This window comes from Carettochelys insculpta, chromosome 4, assembly GCF_033958435.1.
Source record: "Carettochelys insculpta isolate YL-2023 chromosome 4, ASM3395843v1, whole genome shotgun sequence".
NCBI lineage: Eukaryota > Metazoa > Chordata > Testudines > Carettochelyidae > Carettochelys > Carettochelys insculpta.
In genome coordinates, this window is record NC_134140.1 from 62,928,195 (window position 1) to 62,951,060 (window position 22,866).

Below are 22,866 nucleotides of genomic sequence, written 5' to 3' on the forward strand. Positions count from 1 at the left end.
GGGAGCCAGAATGGAATTGTGGGTCCTGTTTCCCTGGAAACTGGGAAGCCCAACTGATTGGGAACATGGGTCTGGGCTCCTCTCAATCCTCCTACACCCTGGGCACATGGAGGGCCTGCCACATCTCCTCACAGCTGCCCAGGCTCCCCAGATCGGTTCAATGCTGACCTCAACCTCAGGGGGAGGAAAAGAAGTGGACAGGCTAGGCCCATCTACTTTCAATAAGTGGGAGGGCTGCGACTCCCTGAGCCCTCCCTGGTTCTGCTGCCACTGTCTCTGGGCACCTGCATGAGAACATGGTGAAAAATCAGGAGTGGGCCTGAGGGTAAAGTGTGGATGGGGTCACGTAGTTATTTTGGGTAGACTTGCCTTCCTTGGTTTTTCATACACACTGATCAAGTTTTGGGGTTTATATTTGCCCCTTTCCTGATCTCTCTTGTACAACAGAATTTATTTGCTGGACAAGTGAGTCATTTTAGCTAACAGGACAAATCTTCTCTCTCCTCCCCTGCCTTCAGCCATGTAATCTGCATACAGAGAATTTAAGTTACTTACCTGTTTTCAAATTCTCAACTGTTACCAGTTCCAAGCCTGGATTCAGTCTTATGGAGATGGCAGCCAATATCACTAGCATTTCCAAACCACCGTTTGGATGTCCTTCCATTACTAGTCTCTTCTCCAACATGCAATCAAATGTACTCTTGTGCAGTAAGAGATGACAGGGCATATCCAAATTGTTAGGCATGACAGTTTGCCTCCCATACCTGCAGATTGAGCTCCAACCTCACTTCTGGTCTTGAGACGCAAATTGTTGTCTTAAAGAATTCGTAGAGACATTTCTGTTGGAACACTGTCTCCCCAACATGTTGGCCAACCAAAGCACTTTGTTACAAGGCTGATCAAACTCTGTAGCCATTCTTTCCCTTGTTGAAAACTCCTTTAAGCTATCTACTTTGGAGCTTTCCAAAGCACAGACTTTGGCAATTAGGAACTTAAGCAATTCTCTTATGATACAAACTACTGTTTTCTACAAATAGTGATTCATTTTGAACTGGTGCAATCAAATCATTCCCACACACCTCAGCTGCAGCAAACTGCTCGTAAAACTTACCAGGAGACTGCTTTTTCCTCTTCAAGAGCTACTTTAATCAAAAATTCATTCTTCACACAGATGTTTTGTCTGGGACTTGTTCTAATGAAATATTTTTTTGATGGGCAGCAGCCTAATCTGAGTTTCTGCTAAACCAACCCAGAACCAACTCTGGGACAACTCACAAATCCTCAACCAGTGTAAGCTGAGAGGCATCTTCTGTTTACTTATATATTTTCTCTCTGGCTTTTTCAACAGACAAAACAAGATAGGCACTCTACCTCTGCAGCAGAACTACTGCTTTCCACCCACAAACAATTGGACAAATCACCTCCCTGGTCCAACCGTACATGGCTGTTAACAGATAACTGTCTGGAGACTGGGATAATTTCTTCAGTGGGAAAGATGTTGCCCTCACCATACACAGGCTTATAAATATTTCCTTCCTTATTACACTTTTCCACACTGGCAACAGGTAAGTCATAAGGAGTATGTTCATACTCCTCTTGTGACTATATAATATTAACTTGACTGAACATATTTTGCTTAGGAATAATAATATTATCTGCAGAAACCAAATTTCTAATATCCGCTAACATAACACCAAATAACTTCCACTTAAAGTGGATTTTAGCCAAAAGTACCCTTATGAAATACTCAGAGAGGACTACAGTATTCACATTATCACGTGGCAAATAGTCGTCTTCCCTGAAAAGGCTTGCTTTAACTAAAAGAATAGTAGCTGTGGTGTGCCTCTATGCCAAGCTCCTTTTTACATTAATTTTGCCCTGCTAATGAATTGATTATTATTCCCATACTTAGCATTAAAATGAGTCATGAGATTGAGACCACAATAACAGCAGTTGCACACAAAGTGGCAGTGTTCAGTTTACTTGGGCATGCTTTTTGAATTAGAATTTATTGGGGTGCATTGGGGTCTTGATTTATTTTTCAAATTTTAACAATCTGGCCTGGTACAGTCAGGTATGCAGCACAAATATCAGACCACTTGTCTCCTCACAGAGTAAAAGCTTCCATATTCCAGGCTCCCATGTTGTTGCTGTTTTTTTTTTTTTTAACAGAAGTCTGGCATAAGCTATTTTATTTTAAAATAAAGGTATTTTGTACCTTTTAAATTGGGATTTAGACTTTTCATGATTTTATTCTTTAGATAAGCATCAGCAATTTCTATATCCCTTAATGCTGAACCAGGCTCTCTATCACAGAGAGCTACTTGAATATTTGCAGGTGGAATATTCAGCAATTGTTCCAAAATGAAGTATATCAAAATTTCCATAAATATTTGCTACCATAGCCCACTTTTCTGTAAAACCCTTATTTTTTAGCATAATCCACAAAAGTACAATCATAAGATGTTTTAAAATTTCTAAATTTTAGACTACAGGCTTCAGGAGTGATCTTGAATAACACAGAATTTTTGAACATCATGTAATCCAAAACCTCATCATCCCTCAACTCATTAAACACCTATCTAGCTTTTTGAGTCAATCTGATTAATGGAAAAGGGATTTGCTATTCATCTGGAACCTTGTGAAGAGTACAAAGGCATTCAAAGTTAGAAAAATTCTTTTACATCTTCAGCATCTTTCTAAATGAAGCAAATCCTCTCCCATTTTTTTGCTATTGTGGTGAGGAGATAGAATGTCTGGCTGTATTAAAATCTTTTGCTCTTCTAAAACTTAGAGTTTAAGGTTGGAAGTTTCCACCTGTTTTTGATGTGCTTCTTTCTCTGCTTTGATGCAGCCATTCCTTGCAGTGAGGTATTCTGAGCATCTTCAAGCAACTCCTTCTTTCCTTCTCAGTAGGTTTTTTTTTCATGCTCCCTCTTCTGCTCGTCTTCAGCTTTCACCTTCTAATTGCTTATTCTGTAGCTGCATCTGAAGAAAGATGAAGGCAAAACCCCTGCTTTCTGGTCACTGGCTATTAGCAAAATGTCCAGTTCTTGAACTGGGGTTTCCTTCTTAAAGGATAACCCTTTTAGTAAGAACAACTCTTCAAGCGCTTGCCTGTCAAGACTCTCACGTGACTGTGGCTTATTCATTTTAAAGTGTTCAATCATTAACAGTCTTAATATCAACATTACATTTTGACTATGACTGGGTTCTGATCCAGAGCTTAATTGACCTTCTTCTGTGAATCCTAACCAGACTAAGCCAAATGTCATTCAGCCTTAGTGCATCACAGTTGACCATACCAGATTCAAGACAAACTGCTGAAAAAGAGGATCAATTCATCCCAAATGGGTGGTTATTCTCTCATTAGCTATACCATGCCAGTAACAAAAGTAAACCTCTGTCTTAACACACACTGGTCAACAAGCAGTGAAAATTTTAATGTCCTTAGGATTACCAGCCCTTATTTCACCACTGGCCTCTATCAATGGTTACTGAAAGCTAATTAAATCACATTTAGGGTCCTTTAAATCCCAAGAGCTCAATCACACAGTCAGGTCAACGTACAACTCAGATCTTGTCCAACAATCTCACTGCTGCCTATACATCACTAACTAAAATCTAGGGGTTTATTAACAAAAGAAAAAGAAGAAGAAAGTTTTAATGGTTAATGGATCACATACAGACAATAATTGCCAAGCTCTTACAACAAGTTTATAACAGTGATGTTATAGACATCTGGCTTGTAAAGTCTCTCTGGTAACTTCCAAAAGTTTGGAAAGTCCTTAATCCATAGATCAATATGCTCTGTTTAGTTGTGAATCCAAATAGGAAGGAGCCCAAATCTCAGAGGTCTTTTATATCCTTTGCCATGTACCTGGAAATCCAGTGGCTCAGTCACAATGGTCTCTCTCTCTTCCAATAGCCATAACTTCAGATAACATTGTTATATATGAATTTAAACAGGACTGTGTTTGTGTTATTTAGCAAATTGTAACATTTCCATTGACATCTAACATGATGTACTTTTTATAGAATGTGTAGCAGTCCTCTGGCTGGCAATATCAATTTTTTAAACACTCCTATTTTAATCATACAGCATTGCAGACAGTGCTTTCTCTAATCTTTTCCATCAGTGTGCAAATTTTTTCTATCCGTGTGTGGTATATTTTTGTGTTTTCTGGTCAATGTGAAAAGGTGCACCGCCAGTAGAAACACAAAAACCTAACTTTGGGCACTCCGCTAATCGGCGGGGCAGCATTTGAATCTTTCCTGAGTGGCCTAACATGTACACACCTTACAGGGAACACTGATCACAGGTTTTTTTAGAGATTTGGTCACTGCAGATATAAAGCACAGTCTGGAGGACTCTCTTAGAAAAAGAAGCACAGCTTGCAAAATTTCCCCAGTTTGTGATTGCCCAAAGACTAAACCCAGTTTCCCAGGTATAGGGGGAACTTATGCCATTAGGCCTTTAAATGCCTGTATATCTGAAGGCCATTGACACATCTTCTCTTTCTCTTATGTATCAGTTGTGTCCTTAGCCAAATCTTTCCCCTACAATCAATTTTCATTTTTTCCTAGTTAAGTCAAGGTGGTACAATTAACTTTGTCTGTAACACACCAATCTATTTCATTCCCCTAAATATTTTTTTCAATCTCTGTTCAGCAGCTGACATCAATATTCCACATTCTCATCTCCACTTAGTCCCCTTGTTACTCACTCCCTCTTTTCATCATCTCAAATATGCAGCACTTCCAGGCACTGCTCCTTTTCTCTATCTAAATCCTTCCTCCCTCCCTCAATTCCCAGAAGTAGTAAATGACTATCTGGGTACAATGCCTGCCACCCTTCATCTTAGTGGAAAGGTGAGGTAGTTTGGTTCAACAGAAAAAAAGAGACCCAATGGGGTTCTAAGAAGGGAGGGAGTACCAGGCATGGCTGCTTTGGGGGTCCTTTCCCTCTTCTACCCCTACCTAGATTGCACGCAACATCTGTCTGAGGGACAAGGGAGGAGACGGAGCTTGTCATTTACTCTGCGGCCATTGGCTATACTAGTGCATGTTAGGATCATGATGTAAGAAAGAAGCAACAGTTGACTGTGCCTTGCATCCCCTCCCCTTATTTTATGCAAAGTTTTCAATCCTTCCAGCAGGGATTTGATTGCTGTTTCTAAACAGTCTTTTGTGCCCTGTAAAGGAAGCTTAGTTTGTACTGTATTTCAAAGATGCTGTGCTTCTGACTGAGGAACAGCTTTTGTGATCAGGGAATTTGAGAAGTTGCCCATTGTGTTTTTCTGCCTTTCTTACAGCATCATGGAGTCCTGTTTTAGGTTAATTAGAAACACTAAAATGATTTAAAATCTGTAAATTTACAAGTGTGTAATTTTGTCACTATCTGTGGCTGCTGTTAAGGGCAGCCAAGAAGTTTGAAAGGACCAGGTCCCATCCATAATATCAGTCATGAGAATATCTGAGTCCTTTTAGGGTTAATTTTTTTTAATCGACTGAAATACTCTTCATACATACTGTCAGTCCCACACAAGCAGGGGAGGGAAGAGGATTCAGATGTGAGTGTAATGCAGATGTGAGTGTCATCACTGTAACATGGATGCTCTGACCAAGCAGTGAGAACAGGAGTAGACCAGGCCAGGTTAGATCCCAGGAGGCCAGAGTCCAAGACAGGCTAGTGGAAAAATCAGGAGATAGGTGTCAGGTACTGTCAGATTATCAGAGTCAGTCCGTGGACACAGGTAGTTAAAGAGGAGTAGTCCAAATTGGGAGAAATCAGTTCCTGTTCCTGTGCTTTAATTTAAATGGAAGTTGGGAATTAATCTGAACCCAGTACTGAAATCCTCCCTTAGACTTCAGTTTCTAGTTTGACATTGTTACCAGCTCTCTGGGTAGCTTGTAAAAATTCACTATGTACCCAGGGGTCATGTGGACCAGAGTTCACCACCTGTGGTCCTTGATGGTGGGCTAATTCCTGAAACTGAAGAGTTTGGGGGAGACATTTGGTTACTGGCTATTTCAAAGAGAGGTCGCTTAACAGTGGACTTAAATAAAAGCTTGGGTTTTGTGGGGGTTGCCAGGGAGAGGAGGTGGAAATATTAGTGCCTTCCCCATCAAAGTTAAAAGTGAAAATCTCACACTGACTTTATTAAACTCCATTCTTGTTTCATCTTTCTTTAGGGCCTTATCAATTTTTATTGATGTAATTTTGCCTTCTTCCAATCATCCTTGCCAGTCTCTTCCCCAGTCACATCAGGTTTCACAGTTTGTGAAAGCCGCTCCCCAAATGGAGGCAGGTAAGTAGTTTTATCTACAGCAATTGGCAGATTCTACACAGTTTGTCTTGTAGAATGCTTAAAAGCCAGTAGAACTTGTTCAGCATTTTGGTTTGCATTTGCCCTTATTTGGACAAAGGTTAACTGCATTGTACATTGAAGACATGTCTACACTAGCAGGTAATTTTGAAATTTCAGCCCCTCTTTTGAAGCAGAGCATGGAGCGTCCACACACACAGTGCGCTCTTTCAAGAGGAAAATTGAAGGAAATTGCCTCAGCTTTTGAAATTGCTCTTCCTAACCGGAAGTAGGAAAATCTCCCCCTTTCAAAAGGCTCTTTTGAAAGAAAATATGTGAAGATGCTCTGTGACCTGCTCTTTGCGAGAATGGGTCCTCCATGGTGCTGGCCAGCTGGGACATGGAGAAGTGCTACCCAGTGCCTGCAGGGCTCCATGGCCTGTGCGTGCAGGAGACCTTAAAGCTGCACAGCTCCAGAAACCCTGTTGCTGGAAGCTGAGAGCGTGCAAGCAGTGGCCATTGCACGTGCTGTCCCTGCACAGCCCAGAGAGACTCCCAGCACCTATTGGAGCATCATGGTCAGCAGCCAAGCACATGAGGAGCCCCAGGGCTCCCACCTCTGAGTGTACCCAGGGCTCACAGGGGTCCAGTCAGATGGAGAAAAAGCAAGCCCCCTCCTGGACTGAACATGAGCTCAGGGACCTCCTGGGCCCATGGTAGGAGAAAGAGGTCCTTTGAGAAACGGGGACAAAGTGGTCAAATGTGGCCACTTTTGCCCATCTGGCTGACAACCTGTCCTCTACAGGGGGGCCTCTAGAGGGGGCCACCCTCTCTACATACCTGACCAGGTCAAGAGTAAGGTCAAGGAGCAGTGGCAGGGATATGCCAGGGCCAGGGATTTGGACAGCCAGTCAGGGGTAGCACCCACATCCTGCCCCTTTTATAAGTAGCTGTGGAGCTTCCTTGGGCTCAGGGACAACACTGCCCCTACCTCCATCCTGTACACCACTGCCAAGGAACCTCACCTTGGGGACGATAAGGAGCCAGGACCCACAGCCAGCCCTATCACACCACAGCCAGAGCCAAAGCCAGAGCCAGAGCCAGAGCTGGCTCCAGAGTGTTCCAGCAAGGAAGGTGAGCTGGTCAATAAACTGCCCTCCCGCTCCTCCAGCCATACCTTTGCCAGTCAGGCATTCCCCTGACCTTGGTGGTGGACACTCCGGTAAGTACCTGATGGGGAACACACACTGGATTGCAAGGTGGGAGCTCCATACCTGTCAGAGGGCCCCTGCATACCCCTTGCAGACTCTGGCCAATCACGGGATGGCATCACAGCACCTGTTCTCCTGTTTAGTGCTGCGGCCCATTCCCAGGGGGAGGGGGTGGGCAGGGACTGACCTTTCAAGGGGAACAATCACCCAGGGCTGGGAACCCCTTCTCCCTACTTGATCCCCCAGGGCCACCCTGCTGTTCGATGGGGGACAGGGACCTGCTGCCCATGGGGAGACTGGGGGTGTGGCTGACCGTGCAGGCATTCAGGACTCATGGTCAGTCTCTCTCTTCTTTTCCATTCTTGCAGCTGTGCCATCAGAGGGCCAGGAGAGATTCTCACCCTTCATGGTCCCAGACAGCCCCCCCGGAGGTGAGAGATAGGGATCAGCCGGCCCCACCACTGGCTCCAGGGAGTCCCTGCTCCAGGAGGTGACAGAGGCAGAGCAAGGAGGACATCCACCTCACTGCTTCCTTCTGGTGCCACATCAAGGTCATGGAGAGGTGCTTCCATCTGGAGGAGGACAAGGCAACCTGGTGGTGGTCAGCCTGAGGGGAGCTGATGGGGACCCTCAGGGATGTGGTGGTAACCTTCCAGGAGCTCCTGGCCCAGCTGTCCCCTGCCACTCTCCCTCCCATTGCTTCTGCCACTGTGCCACGCCCCCACACTGTGTTCCAGGGTGCAGACCGGAATGTGGGTCCTGTTCAGGGTGCTGAACAGTTCACAAACCTAAGCACTGTGAAGCCAGTGATGCCTGCGCCCAGGTTCACCACATGGATCAACCTTTTCAGGAGCATGGCATTCAATGCACAAGTTGCCCCCTGGACCTCCCCACCCCTCAGGCCTCCACTGCTCCCCCCAGGCCCCTCCTGGTTCCTGGCCACCAATGGGCCTACTTTCCTGTTATCCCCCTCCCCATGGAGGGTGTGTGGCCTGAGCTTTCCTTAGCTCCATGACAATGGCCCCCACTGTGGCCTTGCCCACACCAAACTGGTAGCTGATGGAGGGGTAGCTATCTGGAGTGGCCAGTTTCCAGGCAGCTACTACGACCCTCTTTTTGACAGGAAGGGTGCACCACATGCAGGTATCCTGATGCCACAACGTAGGGGCAAGCCACTGGTAGAGTTACAGAAAGGTCTGCTGCCAGATCCAAAAATTCTGGAGCCACCTGTCGTCATCCCATTCCCCCATGACCAGGTGCTCCTATCACTCAGACATACTGGGGTAGCTCTAGAGCCAGTGGACAACATGGGAGAGGGTGCACCACAGGAGTCATGGGTCCAGGAGTTTCATGTCTATGCTAGGGATTGGCCAGCATCAGGAGGTGGAGGGCAGATGCCACTGCTGAGGACAGCAGGGCGACCACGCGACTTATGACGGCCAGAAGCAGCTCAAGCTGCTGCTGCTGGTCCGTGTTGTCTTATCTGCAATGGCATCTGCTGGGCTGGTGGCAGTTCTGCAGGCCTCATGCTGTGCAGGATGAGGCTGTTGGGGAGGGGCCTTTTAAGGGGGTGACCAGCTACAGCCCTGGAAGAGCTTGTCTGCCGCACAACCCCATCCATGGCATTTTTCAAAAGGGTGCTTTGGACAGCATAGATGCTCCCTTTTGAAAGAGTGGGTCATGCTTTTGAAAGGGCAGATCAGAAATGCCAGCCTCTGATCATGTGTGGATGCTGTATTTCGAAAGGCCATCTTTTAAGTCATTGTTTTTGAAAAGGTGCCTTTTGAAATCGCTTTCTAGTGTAGATGTAGCTTGAGTGAACGTGTAAGGTGTAGTGACATTTTAGATGGTTAGCTTGAAAGTAAATGTACCTGAGAAAGAGATACGTGTATGGTTTTCTTCTCTTGGCAGTTCCAAAATAATAAGTAGGAAGTTTTTGTGTCACCCTCCTATTTGTGATTCCATTGATGAATGATCAGCCCAATTCTGGAGCCACAGGTCTGATCACTGAAGGGGCAGGTGTTGGCGGCTCTCGGAGGGGGGAGGGAAGTTTTTCTCTGTTCTGTTCTAACTTCAGTCCTTGAAATGGAAGTACTGATACACACATCCTTCACCTACATGCTGATGCATGACTGAAAGCTTTCAGATTTCACAATCCTGTTTGCGTCACCATAGGGCTTAAGTTTAGGTGAGTAGTATGCAATATTGTTATGGGTAATTTGATTGCATTTTTAATAGTCTTACTGCTGAAGAAGTGATACTTAGATTATTTCTATTAGTAATCAAAGTTCTGATGCTTCTTTTCTTTTTGCAAGACCTAGATTTTGAATATTTACTGGATGAGATTTGTTTCCAGACACGCCCATTACTATGAAGGACACCCATTAATTAGGTATCAGAGGGGTAGCCGTGTTAGTCTGGATCTGTAACAGCAACGAAGGTTCCTGTGGCACCTTATAGACTAACAGAAAAGTTTTGAGCATGAGCACAAAAGCTCATGCTCAAAACTTTTCTGTTCGTTGAAAAGGTGCCACAGGACCCTCCATTCATTAGGGTTACTTTTGGGGGGATGGGCATAATATTCGGTGCAATTATGCAACAGTGGTAGAAACAATGGTTTTCATGGTCAGATAGGCCATGTCTACACTTAGAAAAAACTTTGAAATGGCCGTGCACTTGGCCAAATCAAAGAATGTTAATGAGGCATTGAAATGAATATTCAGTGCCTCATTAGCAAGCTGCCAGCTGCAGCACTTCAAAAGTGTTGTGTTTCGCTTGTGTGCGGCTCATTGACACGGGTTCCTTTTCGAAAGGACCAGGCATACATCAAAATCCCCTTATTCCTATCAGCTGAGGGGATTTAGATGTTTTCAGGGTCGTTTCACAGAGGACCCCCATGTAGACTAGCCATGCTCAAGCAAAACAGCACTTTTGAAGTGCTGCAGCCGGCAGCTTGCTTATGAGGTGCTGAATATTCATTTCAGTGCCCCATTCATATTCTTCAATTTGGCCATTAGCATGGCCATTTCAAAGTTTTTCGTAAGTGTAGACATAGCCATTATGTTATGGTAGGTACTCTACTTCCCCAAGAGGTGGCAGCTAGTTCAGTGAGATTTTTTTTTTAAAACATGCTTATTTTAGTTTTAATTAAACTTGAGCACTATTTATAACGTTATGAGAGTTGATATTAGCTATAGTGCCCTAATTTATCTTCCCAATGAAGCTAAATATACCTAAATGTTGATTACCCTAACTTAATAACTATTTTAAAAATCAAAGTAATGATATTAATAAGCAAAACTAGCTTAGTTTATGAATAACTCATTAAAAAGATTGAACTCTTCAATCCGCTCTGATTATAAAAACTGTGAAGATTGTGTTTATCTAGATATATTAAAATGTTTTACATAAATGACATGTAGGTACTACATTAAACTGAGCAGAAAATACTTCAGATCCTAGTCCCGTTTGAAAATGAATGAAGTAACACCATAACAACACAAAGTAGCATATTTTCTCCATCTAAGAAGTAAACCTTTTAATCTTATCTTGAATAAAATGTGGCCTACATGATTTCAATGGAGAACTAATAGGAAAAATAGCTCTTCCTATTAACCATACACTATGCCAGACAAGAAGCAATAAAAAACAGTGTGTTTGATGGGATTTTTCTGTTCTACCACAATAAACACAGGAAAACAGTATTGCCATTTATTGTATTTAGTTTTAACTTGCTACAGTGGATATTATAAAAGCTGCTTCCGCACTACCTGGTTCTTTCAAAAAAGCAGGCCCCACTTCAAAGTAGCATGAGGCATGTCTACTCATGCCATGTGCTCTTTCGAAGATTAAATCGACCTTATGCGCCGCAGGAATTGAAACCACTCTTCCAAACAGAAAATAGGAAGAGGCTCCTCTTTCAATGTTTTTTTTTTTTTTGAAAAAGGATGTGTGCAGACACTCCATGTCACTCTTTTTCGAAAGAGCAGGGTCCGCCATGGCAACAATCAGCTATCAGGTGGAGATGTGCTGCTCAGCCCCTGCAGGGCTCTCTGGTCTGTGCTCGCAGTGGCTCTTAAAGCTGCACGGATCAGGAAACCCCGTTGCAGGAATCTGCATGCCTCAGTGCAACCCCCAGAAGCCCCCTGCTTGTGATGGCCAGAAGCCAGGCAGGACAGGAGCTCCAGGGCTCCCTGTCTGAGTGCACTCATGGCTCCCAAGGGTCCAGCTGGGGTGGCGGGGGGGAAGGTATGTACCCTCCTGGAGCAAGCACAATCTCTAGGACCTGCTGGGGCCCTGGCAGGAGGAGGAGGTGCTCAAGGTAATGGGGAGAAAGCGGCAGAACGCAACCACTTTTACCCAGCTGGCCAAGGGCCTGACTACCCAAGGTCACCCTGCCCACACTCCTGACCAGGTCAGGAATAAGGTGAAGGGGTTGCAGTAAGGTTATGTCTGGACTCAGGACTCAGCCAGCCAGTCAGGGGCTGGCCTCATTGCCTGCCCCTATTACAGGGAGCTCAGGAGCATCCTGGGCCCCAGGGACACCTCCTCCCTGCTGGCTCTTCTGGATACCCTCGCTGAGGAGCCCCAGGCAGGAGAGGAGCAGGAGCCAGGACCAGCAACCATCTCCACACCACCAGCACCAGAGGTGAAGCTAGTCTTGGCTAGGGATGGTCACTGACCTCCCCTCCCTTACCTCCAGCTGGGCGTTGGCCAGACATCCATCCCCCAACCTTGGCAGTGGGCTCTCAGGTACATATCCAACAGGACACAACCCCCAGATCACGGGGCAAGGTCACCATTCACAACCAAGGGACCCCCACACACCCCAGGCTGACCCCAGCCCTCCAGGGCCCAGGTGGACCATGGCCCCTGGACTACAGCACAGCTGCCACTGCCCATCAGCACCCACTCCCACAGACAGAACTGTGCCCTGCCCCCAGGGGAAGGGGTGGGAGGGGCAGACTGCACAAAGGGGCCACCCACAGGGCCAGCCCACCCACAGAAGGGGGACAAAGATGGGGTCCTGCCCCCTATGGGGGGACGGGAGGCATGGGACTTTGGGCAGGAGTCAGTACTCATGGCCTTTTCCTCTCTTCTCCCCTGTTTCTGCAGCCACACCATCTGAGGGCTGGGATAGCCTTGCCCTGTCCATGGTCCTGGACAGCCCCTCCCTGGAGGCAAGAGACAGTGACTCACCGGCACCAATGCCAGGACACATCCAGTTGCAGTGGATCCAGAGGTGGCTGGCAGAAGACCTCCACCTTGCTGCCTTCATGCAGTGCCAAGGTGGAGATGGCCAAGCACCAGCTCCATTTTGAGGAGGGGGAGGCCGACTGGCACCAGGAGGCCTGGAGGGGGGTATTCCTGGCCATGTTCCAGGACATCATGGCCTCCTACTGGGAGCTCCTAGCCCTGCTGTCCCCTCCTTCTGCCCCCCCATTCTCCCCTCTGTTGCCCCTCCAGCTGACCCACCTGCTGCCCCTCCCACTGTGGCCCCACCCACCAGCCCCCACAGGAGAGGACTCCACTGACTCGAGGCTGACCCTCCCTCCCTCCCTGTATTCCCTGCCCCCTCCCAGACCTCCTGGTGATCCCGGATGAGTGGGGGCATGGGACCCAAGGTGGGCACAGGTTGCATCCCTCCAATCCTGCCCCAGAGTGATGGCCCCACAAGTTCCCTCTTCCCCTGTAAATAGCTAGTCCCCCCTCCTGTAAACAGTTAGTTGCACCATTATGTTTAGTATTAAGTATCACCCACACAGATTTTACAGTTTACAGTAAACCATTTTATTTTTCCATTACCTCTGTGTGCTGTGTGCTCGGTAGGGGGGCGGTGTGTGGGAGTTGGAGGAAGTGTGCAGGAGGTGTGTGTGTGTGTGTGGGAGGCCCAGCGCTGGTGGCTGGGGTGGCACTCACTGGGGCCTCTGTCCAAAGTACCAGCATAGGGCCTCCCAAATGCACATCCCATCCTGTTGGGCCTGGCAGCTAGGGTGGCGGCTGGTTGCGGGTAGCCCATGCAGACCTCAACCATCCACCCCTGCATGAAGGCCTCCCCTTACTCTCCACAATATTGTGGAGCATGCAGCAGGTGTCCAGGACCTCGGGGACATTGATGATGCCCATATCCAGGTGGCTGAGGAGACAGCACCACCTCCCCTTCAAGTGGCCGAAGGTGCACTCAACCACCTGGCAAGCATGGTTGAGCTGGCTGTTAAAGTGCTCTTGGCTGGGGGTGGGGTGGCCTATATATGGCCTCATGAACCAGGGCTGGAGCGGGTATGGTGCATTGGCCACCAGGCAAAGGGACACAGTGGTGTCCCCCAGCAGGATCTGCCTCTAGGGGATGTAGGTCCTTGCCTTCAGCCAGCGGCACAGGCCTGAGTCCTGGAACACCCGTGCATCATGGGTGCAGAGGGCCAGCCCTTGTACATGTCCTGGAACTGGCTCTGGCTGTCCACCAAGGCCTGCAGAACCACGGAATGATAGCCCTTCCTGTTGATGAATTGTCCTCCTCTGTGCTCACGGCATGGATAGGTATGCGGGTTCCTTCGAGGGCCCCAGAGCAATTCGGGAACCCCAGTGCAGTGAAGCCCATGTTGGCTGCATCCAGGTCTCTGATGCAGATGACCCTCGGGAGGAGCATGGCATTTAGAGTGCGGATCACCTGCGGTTGGTGACATAGGCACCCATGAGGGTGTGTGGGGTGTGCCTGGGCCCCCCCTTGGCACCACACTGGATCCCCAGACTCTCCAGCCTCTGCTGGGTGTGTGCCTGGCCCTTCTTACCTCCATCACAATGACATCAATAGTGGTCTTGCCCACACCAAATTGGTGTCCCATGGAGCACTAGCTGTCTGGAGTGGTCAGTTTCCAGACAGCTATTGTGACTCTCTTCTCCATGGGGAAGGCATGCCGCATCTGGGGCCCTGGTGTCTGAGGGCCAGGGACAGCCACTGGCAGAGCTCCAGAAAGGTCTGCTGCCTCATCCAGAAATTCTGGAGTCACTGGTCATCATCCCACTCCACCATGACCAGTTGCTCCCACTGCTTAGAGTTGGTGGGGTAGCTCCAGAGCCAGCAGAGTGCCCTGTGGGGGCAGAGAACCCATGGTCTGGGGCATTCCCTTCTGCTCCTTGTGGGGGTTGAGGGGAGCCCTGCCAGGAGCTGCATGGCAGCCACCAGTTCTATGGACAGCAGGGCACCACTCCGCTGGTGGCAGCCAGGAGGGTGTCAAGCTGCTGATGTTCCATGCCCATTCCTGTGTGCGCTGTGTCTGCAGGGCATGTGGCTGCTCTGCAGTCCTCATACTGTGCAGGCCGAGGGTCCTGGGGAGTTGCCTGTTGAAGGACTGTCTTGTTGCGGCCCCAGAAGTGCTTGGCTGCTCTGCAACCCTGTCCACAGTGTTCCCTGGCCCCTTCTTTCGAAAGAGGCCATTGGTGAGTTTAGATGCTCCCTCTCTTGCAACATCCTGGATGGCCCCTTTCAACATGGTGCATGGCCCTTTTGACTGCCCTCATTGATGGTGCCAGCCCCAGCCCATATGTAGGTGCTCCCCTTCGAAAGGGCGTCTTTTGACCACTCTCTTTGGAAAGTATCAGAGGGGTAGCCGTGTTAGTCTGGATCTGTAGCAGCAACGAAGGGTCCCGTGGCACCTTATAGACGAACAGAAAAGTTTAGAGCATGAGCTTTCGTGAGTTATCTCGAGTTCAGATGCATCTGAAGAAGTGAGTTAACTCACGAAAGCTCATGCTCTCAACTTTTCTGTTAGTCTATAAGGTGCCACGGGACCCTTCGTTGCTGCTCTCTTTGGAAAGATGCTCTTTCGAAGGAGCGCTCTATTGTAGACTTAGCTGAGGAATATTTACAAATGGTGGATGTATAAGAAGCAATTTAAAATGGCATACATGCAGGTTTAGCTGGAGCCTGGATGAATTTCAAAGCCTGCAGGGATGAGCAAACAGACTGTACAGAAATGTAAATGACTGCTTGAACACTGAGTCTTTGGAACTGTAAATTCAGGTGCTTACTTCTAGAATTTATCTTGCTCTGCATTCAGTGATGCACAAATGCTGGGAACAGCACAAGAACAGACTGTTATGCAGTTTCTTTGTTCGGTGCCTTCCAGTGTCATGTGAAATGACATGTCATTTAGGATGAATTAAATATAACAATTTCATAGCACATTTCAAATTAGCTATGGCTGCTCTTGGCTCTTTGAGATAAGATAGTACAACACCCAAACAAAGATTCTTATTTAATTTTATTTTAATTGTCTGAAACTCAAAAAATGACAGGGCTATTCTAGTATTTTCATTCACTCTTTCAGCCTTGTAAGTGTATTTTTAACAGATTCTGGATGCTTTTTGTCCTCACTTGGAATAGAACATCATTTCTTATTCTGTTTTACTTTATTTTTTGTGTATCTCTCATCCATTTTTTATCTTTTACGTAGTAAAATATGCATTTTAGATAGTGATTAGACAGATGTTTTCCGCATTTGTAAGTAGTAGATTTAAAAGTGGGATAGAGATTTTTATAAAAGTGCAATAATTATGATAGGACACAGAATTCATTTAAAAATCACATTAGAAATCTTGAAAATACTGATTTGAGGAGGGAGTATAAATGAAAACAAACACAGCAGGAACAGAAGTTGTCTCACGTTTGCAAACAGGGTTCATCCACACTAGCTTCCTCTTTTGAAGGGGGCATGTAAATGAGCCTGATCAGAGAATAGCAACAAGGCGCTGTGCTGCACATACATATGTATATACAGCACCTCATTAGCATAATTCTCACACAGGAACTTTGAAGTTGCTAACTTCAAAGCGCCAGGAAGCTGTGTAGCCGGAGGTACTTCAAAGTACCGTACTGCTTCAAAATTCCCTGACTTTCTTACTCCCAGAAAGAGTGTGCCAAACCATTTTGGGAGTAAGAGAACTTCAGTGTAGCGCAAGTATGTCAAAGTGCCCATGGCTACATGACTGGCTGGCCCTTCGAAGTTAGTAACTTCAAAGTTCGTGTGGCAAGTATTATGCTAATGAAGTGCTGCATACGCAGTGCAGTACCTCATTGCTATTCTCTGATTGGGCTCATTTACATGCCCCCTTTGAAAGAGGAGGCTAGTGTGTTATTGCAGACAAGCCCACCAGATGTCTAATTGAGACCAATTTCAGTGCCAGAAGCCTGCACGGGTGAGGCACAAAATGGGTGGCTCACAACCCTAGAGCTGGACTCAATGATATTCGTAACACAACATGCAAGATATAATTTCACTTCTCTTTAAGGTCTAAAAAGTATTTAAACACCAATTCAAAATCATTACACACAATTTATTATAACATTAAAATTAAAATGACTCTACCTTTTTGTATTCAACAGACTTATTGTCATTATTCTTATTATGGTAGCACCCAAAAGCCCCAGCCAGGATTAAAGCTTGTTGGGCTAAGTGCAGCACACAGGAAGATATAGTTCCTTCCCCAAAGAGCTTAATATTTCACCTGGAACAACACACAAGAGAAAGGTAGGGAAGATACGGAGTGTGAGAGTAACCGAAACATTCAATTTGATTAGTTAAGGGCACACCTTGTTGAAACCAATTTGTGTGACAGTTTGTTTTCTTATCTAAATAAACAAATAGCAATTGCTGCATCCAAATACCACACCACTCCTCAGCTGGCCAATTTCCTGAAGATATCTGGACAGAAAGGAGAGTGAATTTGTGAATCAATGTGCAAGATACACAAGAAAGAGTGTGAAGAAGCACATTAATGAGTATTCAAATATTGTATCATTTGTAGAGCAGAGGGGTAAAGGAAGCAATTCCAGTAGTTTTCCATTGCCATCAGCAGCCAGGGAGCTTCACTTTTTCTGAGCAGAGCAACCCAGTGGAAGGGAAGGATCATTTAAGGGCAGGTGCAGGGGTCTTTTTTCAGTTAGGGGCCTCTGACCCACAGAAAAATTAGTCCGTGATCTCACACATGTGAGATGCGCAAAAACAATCAATCAATCAAACAAACAAACAAAAACAAGTAAAGTAACACTCCACTCACCTGACCCCAAAGTGAGACTTACTTAGAGACCCTCACTAAACAACTATAAAGTCACGATTTGAGCTGCCTGGTCTTCGCGCATACTCCAGACCCATAAGTCAAAGGTATCAAAACATCTCTACTCTAGGCTAATGCATTCTCAATTCATGAAAAATTATTTCAGCTTATTTCACTTTCAGGAAAAAAAATCCTAACTTTATTCTGAATTGAGATACATTTTATAAGAAAGTCACAAGCACATGATAACAAATAATTATAACATAAAGACAGGAGGTACTATTACATATGCTATAATAAGCTTCTCTCCAGAAAGAGTGTGCCAAAGCCTTAGCGATAAATAAATCTATGACAGAGGAAGAGGTCCCTGTTTCCCCAAGTGTCAGGGTAACAATAATTAGAGCTGGACAACGAGATAAAAAATATCTGGTGGGAGGGAAAGGAGGCAAAGTTGAATGTCATTGATTGAAGAATATGAAAAAAATTGAGATGCTCTATCTCTGTGTAATAATTAATGCACAATAAGTGAGATGGTCAAAGACATACAGTAAACAAGATCCATACTCAGGAATATAACACACATTTCTTGGCTAAGGCCTATGCCACTACATCAGATTGATGCTAGATTCAATCTTTCTGCATTTCTGTTCCCTAAAAGAGATCAACTAATTATTCTTGGCCTTTAAATAGTCCTTTCATCACCATACAAATCTTTGCAAAGGTGTATGAGCACCCGTAACCTTTTTTAGGAACAGTGTAACTAAGCTCATAGATGTGAAGCATTTCCCAGGAGTCCTGTGGTATAGGGAATAACAAGTTTCACCATATCAGAAAACTCTGTGGTCTTTTCTCATGCCTCCTCCCTAAATGTCTCTGATATTTTGAATAAATCATTGAGCATCATTTACCCATATCTGTCAAGTGGGTGTTGGTTCTGTGTGTATTCACTGAATCCGAGTTGTGAGGTCAGGAAAAGTATTTGGTTAGATCCTCTAGTGAGCTTATGGTAGAGTCATGGGACTGAAACCTGGCAACAAATCATGGCATAATAGAACTGGAAGGAACCTCAAGAATTAAGAATAAATTTCTAATCAGAGTACTTTGCAATTGTCCATGTTGAATATTCTTATTTACCTGAGACCATTTCTCCAGTTTAGCCATTCTAAATTATAATCATATCCTTCAAAGCTTTTGCAACCCTCCACGCTTGGTATCAACTGCAGATTTTGAGTATACTCTCTGTGTCATTATTTAAATTGTTGATGAAGTTATTGAACAGAACCAGCCCCAAAACTGAATCCCTGCAGAGTCCTGAGCCAGTGCAATATGACTGCTGAAACAGTGGGCTTAGAAACATGGAATCTGCAGACACAGATCACAGAGACCAAGTCTTACTGTGCTGGGTAAACAAAACCCAAGACAAGAGTGTACTTTTTAAGCCCCTGTAGCACATGGTCAAAATTCCTGTAGAAGTCTTCAATTCATTCTCTGGTCTTCTGCACAATGGTGCCATCTATGTTACCAAATCCATTTCTACATCTGTATGCCTTTTCCTGTTCGTGTATGTTCCAGTGACCGGGCTTGATTATTCATACACAGGGATAGAATTACACACGCAGATTTAATAAGGTGAGAAATGCAGGTAGGTTCAAATAAAGAGGCAAATGCTACCCTTAAAAATTATCTAGCCTAGCTTGATTAGAAACATTGAGGGTGACCACATACACAATTTAGCCACTGCCATATGCAAGCAGCTGTTTGGCATTACCATCATGAGCTGAGAAATTCCTAGAGGACTATTTTTGCACAACCAAGCAAATTGGCTGATCCACTACCCCCGCCCCTCAAAAAATTCGAAAAATGAGTGTGATTTAGTTCAGACCCATAATATATAATATATTACAATTTATATCCAAAGATATACCTTACTATAAATGTCCCTACATTTGGACTTTCCAAGACCTTAAACACTAGATATCAAAAACCTTTAAATAGTTATGAAAAAACACCGATTTCAAAAAAAAAATGGACATTATACCATGTATTTTAAAAAATAAATGAAGTGATCTGACAACACTAATATTTCCCTTAAGTTAGGGCTTTGTCCATATGAGTTATAGCTTCCATCATATTCTAATAAAATATTGGATATGTATTGAAATATTAACAGTCTTTCAATTTTTATGACTTTTATTAGATTATATTCCATATTTTCTGCTTCTCTGTTCATTTTTGTGTTTCATTTATTTGCAGTTAATTACTAATAGGATTTTTGTGAAAAAGTGAATATTTGTTTCTTCAGGGTATTCATGCCGCCTATTTTTTAGTTGATCTAATATCAGCAACTTCAGACTTGGCTGAATGGGATTTAGTGATCACAGTAGTGATATGTACATCAATGTAGTGGTACCTATATACAAATGCATTATGATATCTATGTAGAATTTGCTTCTCAAGTTGTCACAGAAGCATGTCGTATCGCCATAGCATGGAATTCAGAGCTGGCAAAATATGCCCTTTATCATCAACTATTTTTCTGCAGGTCCATAAAATGTAAAATGATTAATTTATCTATTCAATATTTGAATATTTAAAAGGAACATATTGGTGAATGGTCAGTTTTAAGCAACAGACTGAAAAGTATCAGTCAATGGTCAAACATCAAATAACTATAGATTTACTTGATACAATTCCAGATTATATAGATTATTTTACTAATTCATACATGAGGAGCCATTACATGTTAAAAAATGAGAAAATGAGGAATCAAGTTACAAAAAGATTCCTAACTTGACTCTGAATAAGAAAAGTTCATTGGTAGTGCTACTGTGATAAGCAAAAGAAGTTCCAACAGCTCTCAATTCTGATCCCGAAATGAGACAAGGTAATAAAACATTTTGGTTAAAGGCTAGAAGAGAAAACCTGGATGCATTTTTGTATCACAGATGTTACTGATGGCACTAAGTTTAAAGAAGGGCAATTAACGCACACTGCAATTAGGTTGCTATATAGTAATCAGTTTATCTTGTTTCAAAACATCTTTGTACAAATTAGTGCGATTTTTTTCCAGACTCAAAAAAAATAGCCAGGAAGTCAAAGAAAACAGAATTACCTTACACTATGTCCTCTGATTCATATCCAGAGGTTCTGCAGTATACTAGTGAGCATGACAAATTTGTTTAACCACACAAGTGCATGCAGATGGAGAAATATCAATAATTTGAGACAGTGTATGGCTGTAAATTTCAATATTGTTGTCATGAATGAATGTCTGTAAAGGGTTAACCCTTTGAAACGTCTGTGTGGGGGGACAGCCAGTTAAGCCAATGGGGAGAGAGGATCCTTCTTTTGAATTTGAAACAATTGCGGGCTAAGGAGTCTTCGTCTGGGTCTGAGAGTGGAGCAGGGAAAGATGAAAAAGGCTGATGAATCCAGTAAATATCATAGGCACACCGTAATCAAATCATGGATAGATGCGATCAGGCTATTTTTATTTTGGGTCTGGTGTGGAATTTCTCAGGCTGGCTGATGACATTATTCTCTTTGTAACTTCTAAAATAAATCCCAGGGAAGTAACTCTCTGTCCTCTAAATATAAATAATTTTTAGTTGCTATAATTACATCGGGCAACTAAGTGTGCTTATTTACTTTCTTTGTATTTTTTCCATGTTTTGTGTTGTGAATAAATTACTTTTTAAGGTGGTGATTTAATTTCTGTGTCCTAGATAGTTATCTGGATGAACGTGTGCTTAAAGCAAGGTCAGCTATCATATTACAGCTCTTTGTTTCCAAGCTATCTCCTAAGGAAAGGTTGAAGCTTGAGGTTTACCTCACATGAAGATTTCCTGGGTTTCAAGGGGAGCTTTTCCCACTTGGTGGTGATAGCAAATAGTCCCCAGGGTCAGGGAATTTTTGGGGAGCTTTTTTTTAAGCAAACCCTACAAAAGCACAATATTTTTATATTTTTAAGGGCACCCACTTCCTGCACTCAGAGGCTGCATCTAGACTAACAAGTTCTTTTGAAAGATTTTTCGAAAGAAGAGGGCTCTTTTGAAAAATCCCCACAGAGCCTCTGCACACAAAAAAGAGTTCTTTTGAAAGCAGATCAAAAGAACGCTGCACTCCTTTCAAAATCACTCTACTTTTCCTCTTTCAGGAGGAGTGCCCCCCTTTTCAAAAGCCTCTTTTGAAAGAAGATGTGTGTAAACACGCCACAGGCCCTTTTTTTCCAAAAGAGCAGTCCTCATCGGGCCTCACTTTTTGAACCCTGGCCTATTCTTTTGAAAGACGGAGGATGTGTTGACATTTTCTTTCAAAAGAGCAGATCACTCTTCTGAGCTGCTTTTTTGTTTGTGGACACACGCTTTTGAAAGAAGTTATTTCAGAAGAGATCTTCCAGAAGGGCTTCTTTGAAAAGATCTCTGTAGTGTAGATGTAGCCAGAGTTTCAGAGTGGAGAGGGAACCCTAACAATTGTGATGGAGGGAAAAGGGTTGTGACAAAGGTGGTAATTGGAACCCATATAATCAGTTAATGTGGAATGTCCAAGATATCTCCTGTATCAACTAGGAATACACAGTACCAGAAATAGATTATTGTAAGTGGAATGGACATTAAATACCAAAGAGAAAAAACAAACCCAAAATAGATATCACATAGAAAGCAATGACAGCTTAAAAGAGTAATATGGGTTTGAAAAAGTATTTGTATTTTGGTAAAAGCAGATTTATGATATAGTGAGTACCAACGGAGTATGGACTCATAGTTTCCACAAAGTAGAAAAAAGCAGCTTTTCCCTATTAAAATTGTAATCAATCAATTAATCAAAATGACAGACTTTTCATATCTCATAATCCTGCCGACACAAACATCTTCACTAATTTCACCAGAAATTCTCATTCCCTTGTTCTACCACCAGCCTTATGTGCGTAAGAATTAGAAGCTGAAAGCAATTTAATGAAAATGCATCTACTGATGTTGATGAGATAATGCTGCAGTTTAAGTGAAATGGTGACAATTTAAAGCTACAGAAGAAGCAAATTTAATACAATCTATATTTGCAGAGAAATGAGATGCAAGAGAGTTTTGTTGTAATTTATTTTTAGGAGAGGAGATGTAATTACCTTTGTGCAAGTTTTTGTACCCAATGCATTTCTACAAAGCTACCTTGGAATGAACATAGCTAAAGGCAGTTAAAATAAAGATGACTAACAAGAAGAAAGAATGTCTTTTATGAGGATACCAAAAGACGAATGAAAATTGGTATTTTCCACTGTGGAGAGAAGAAATATTAAG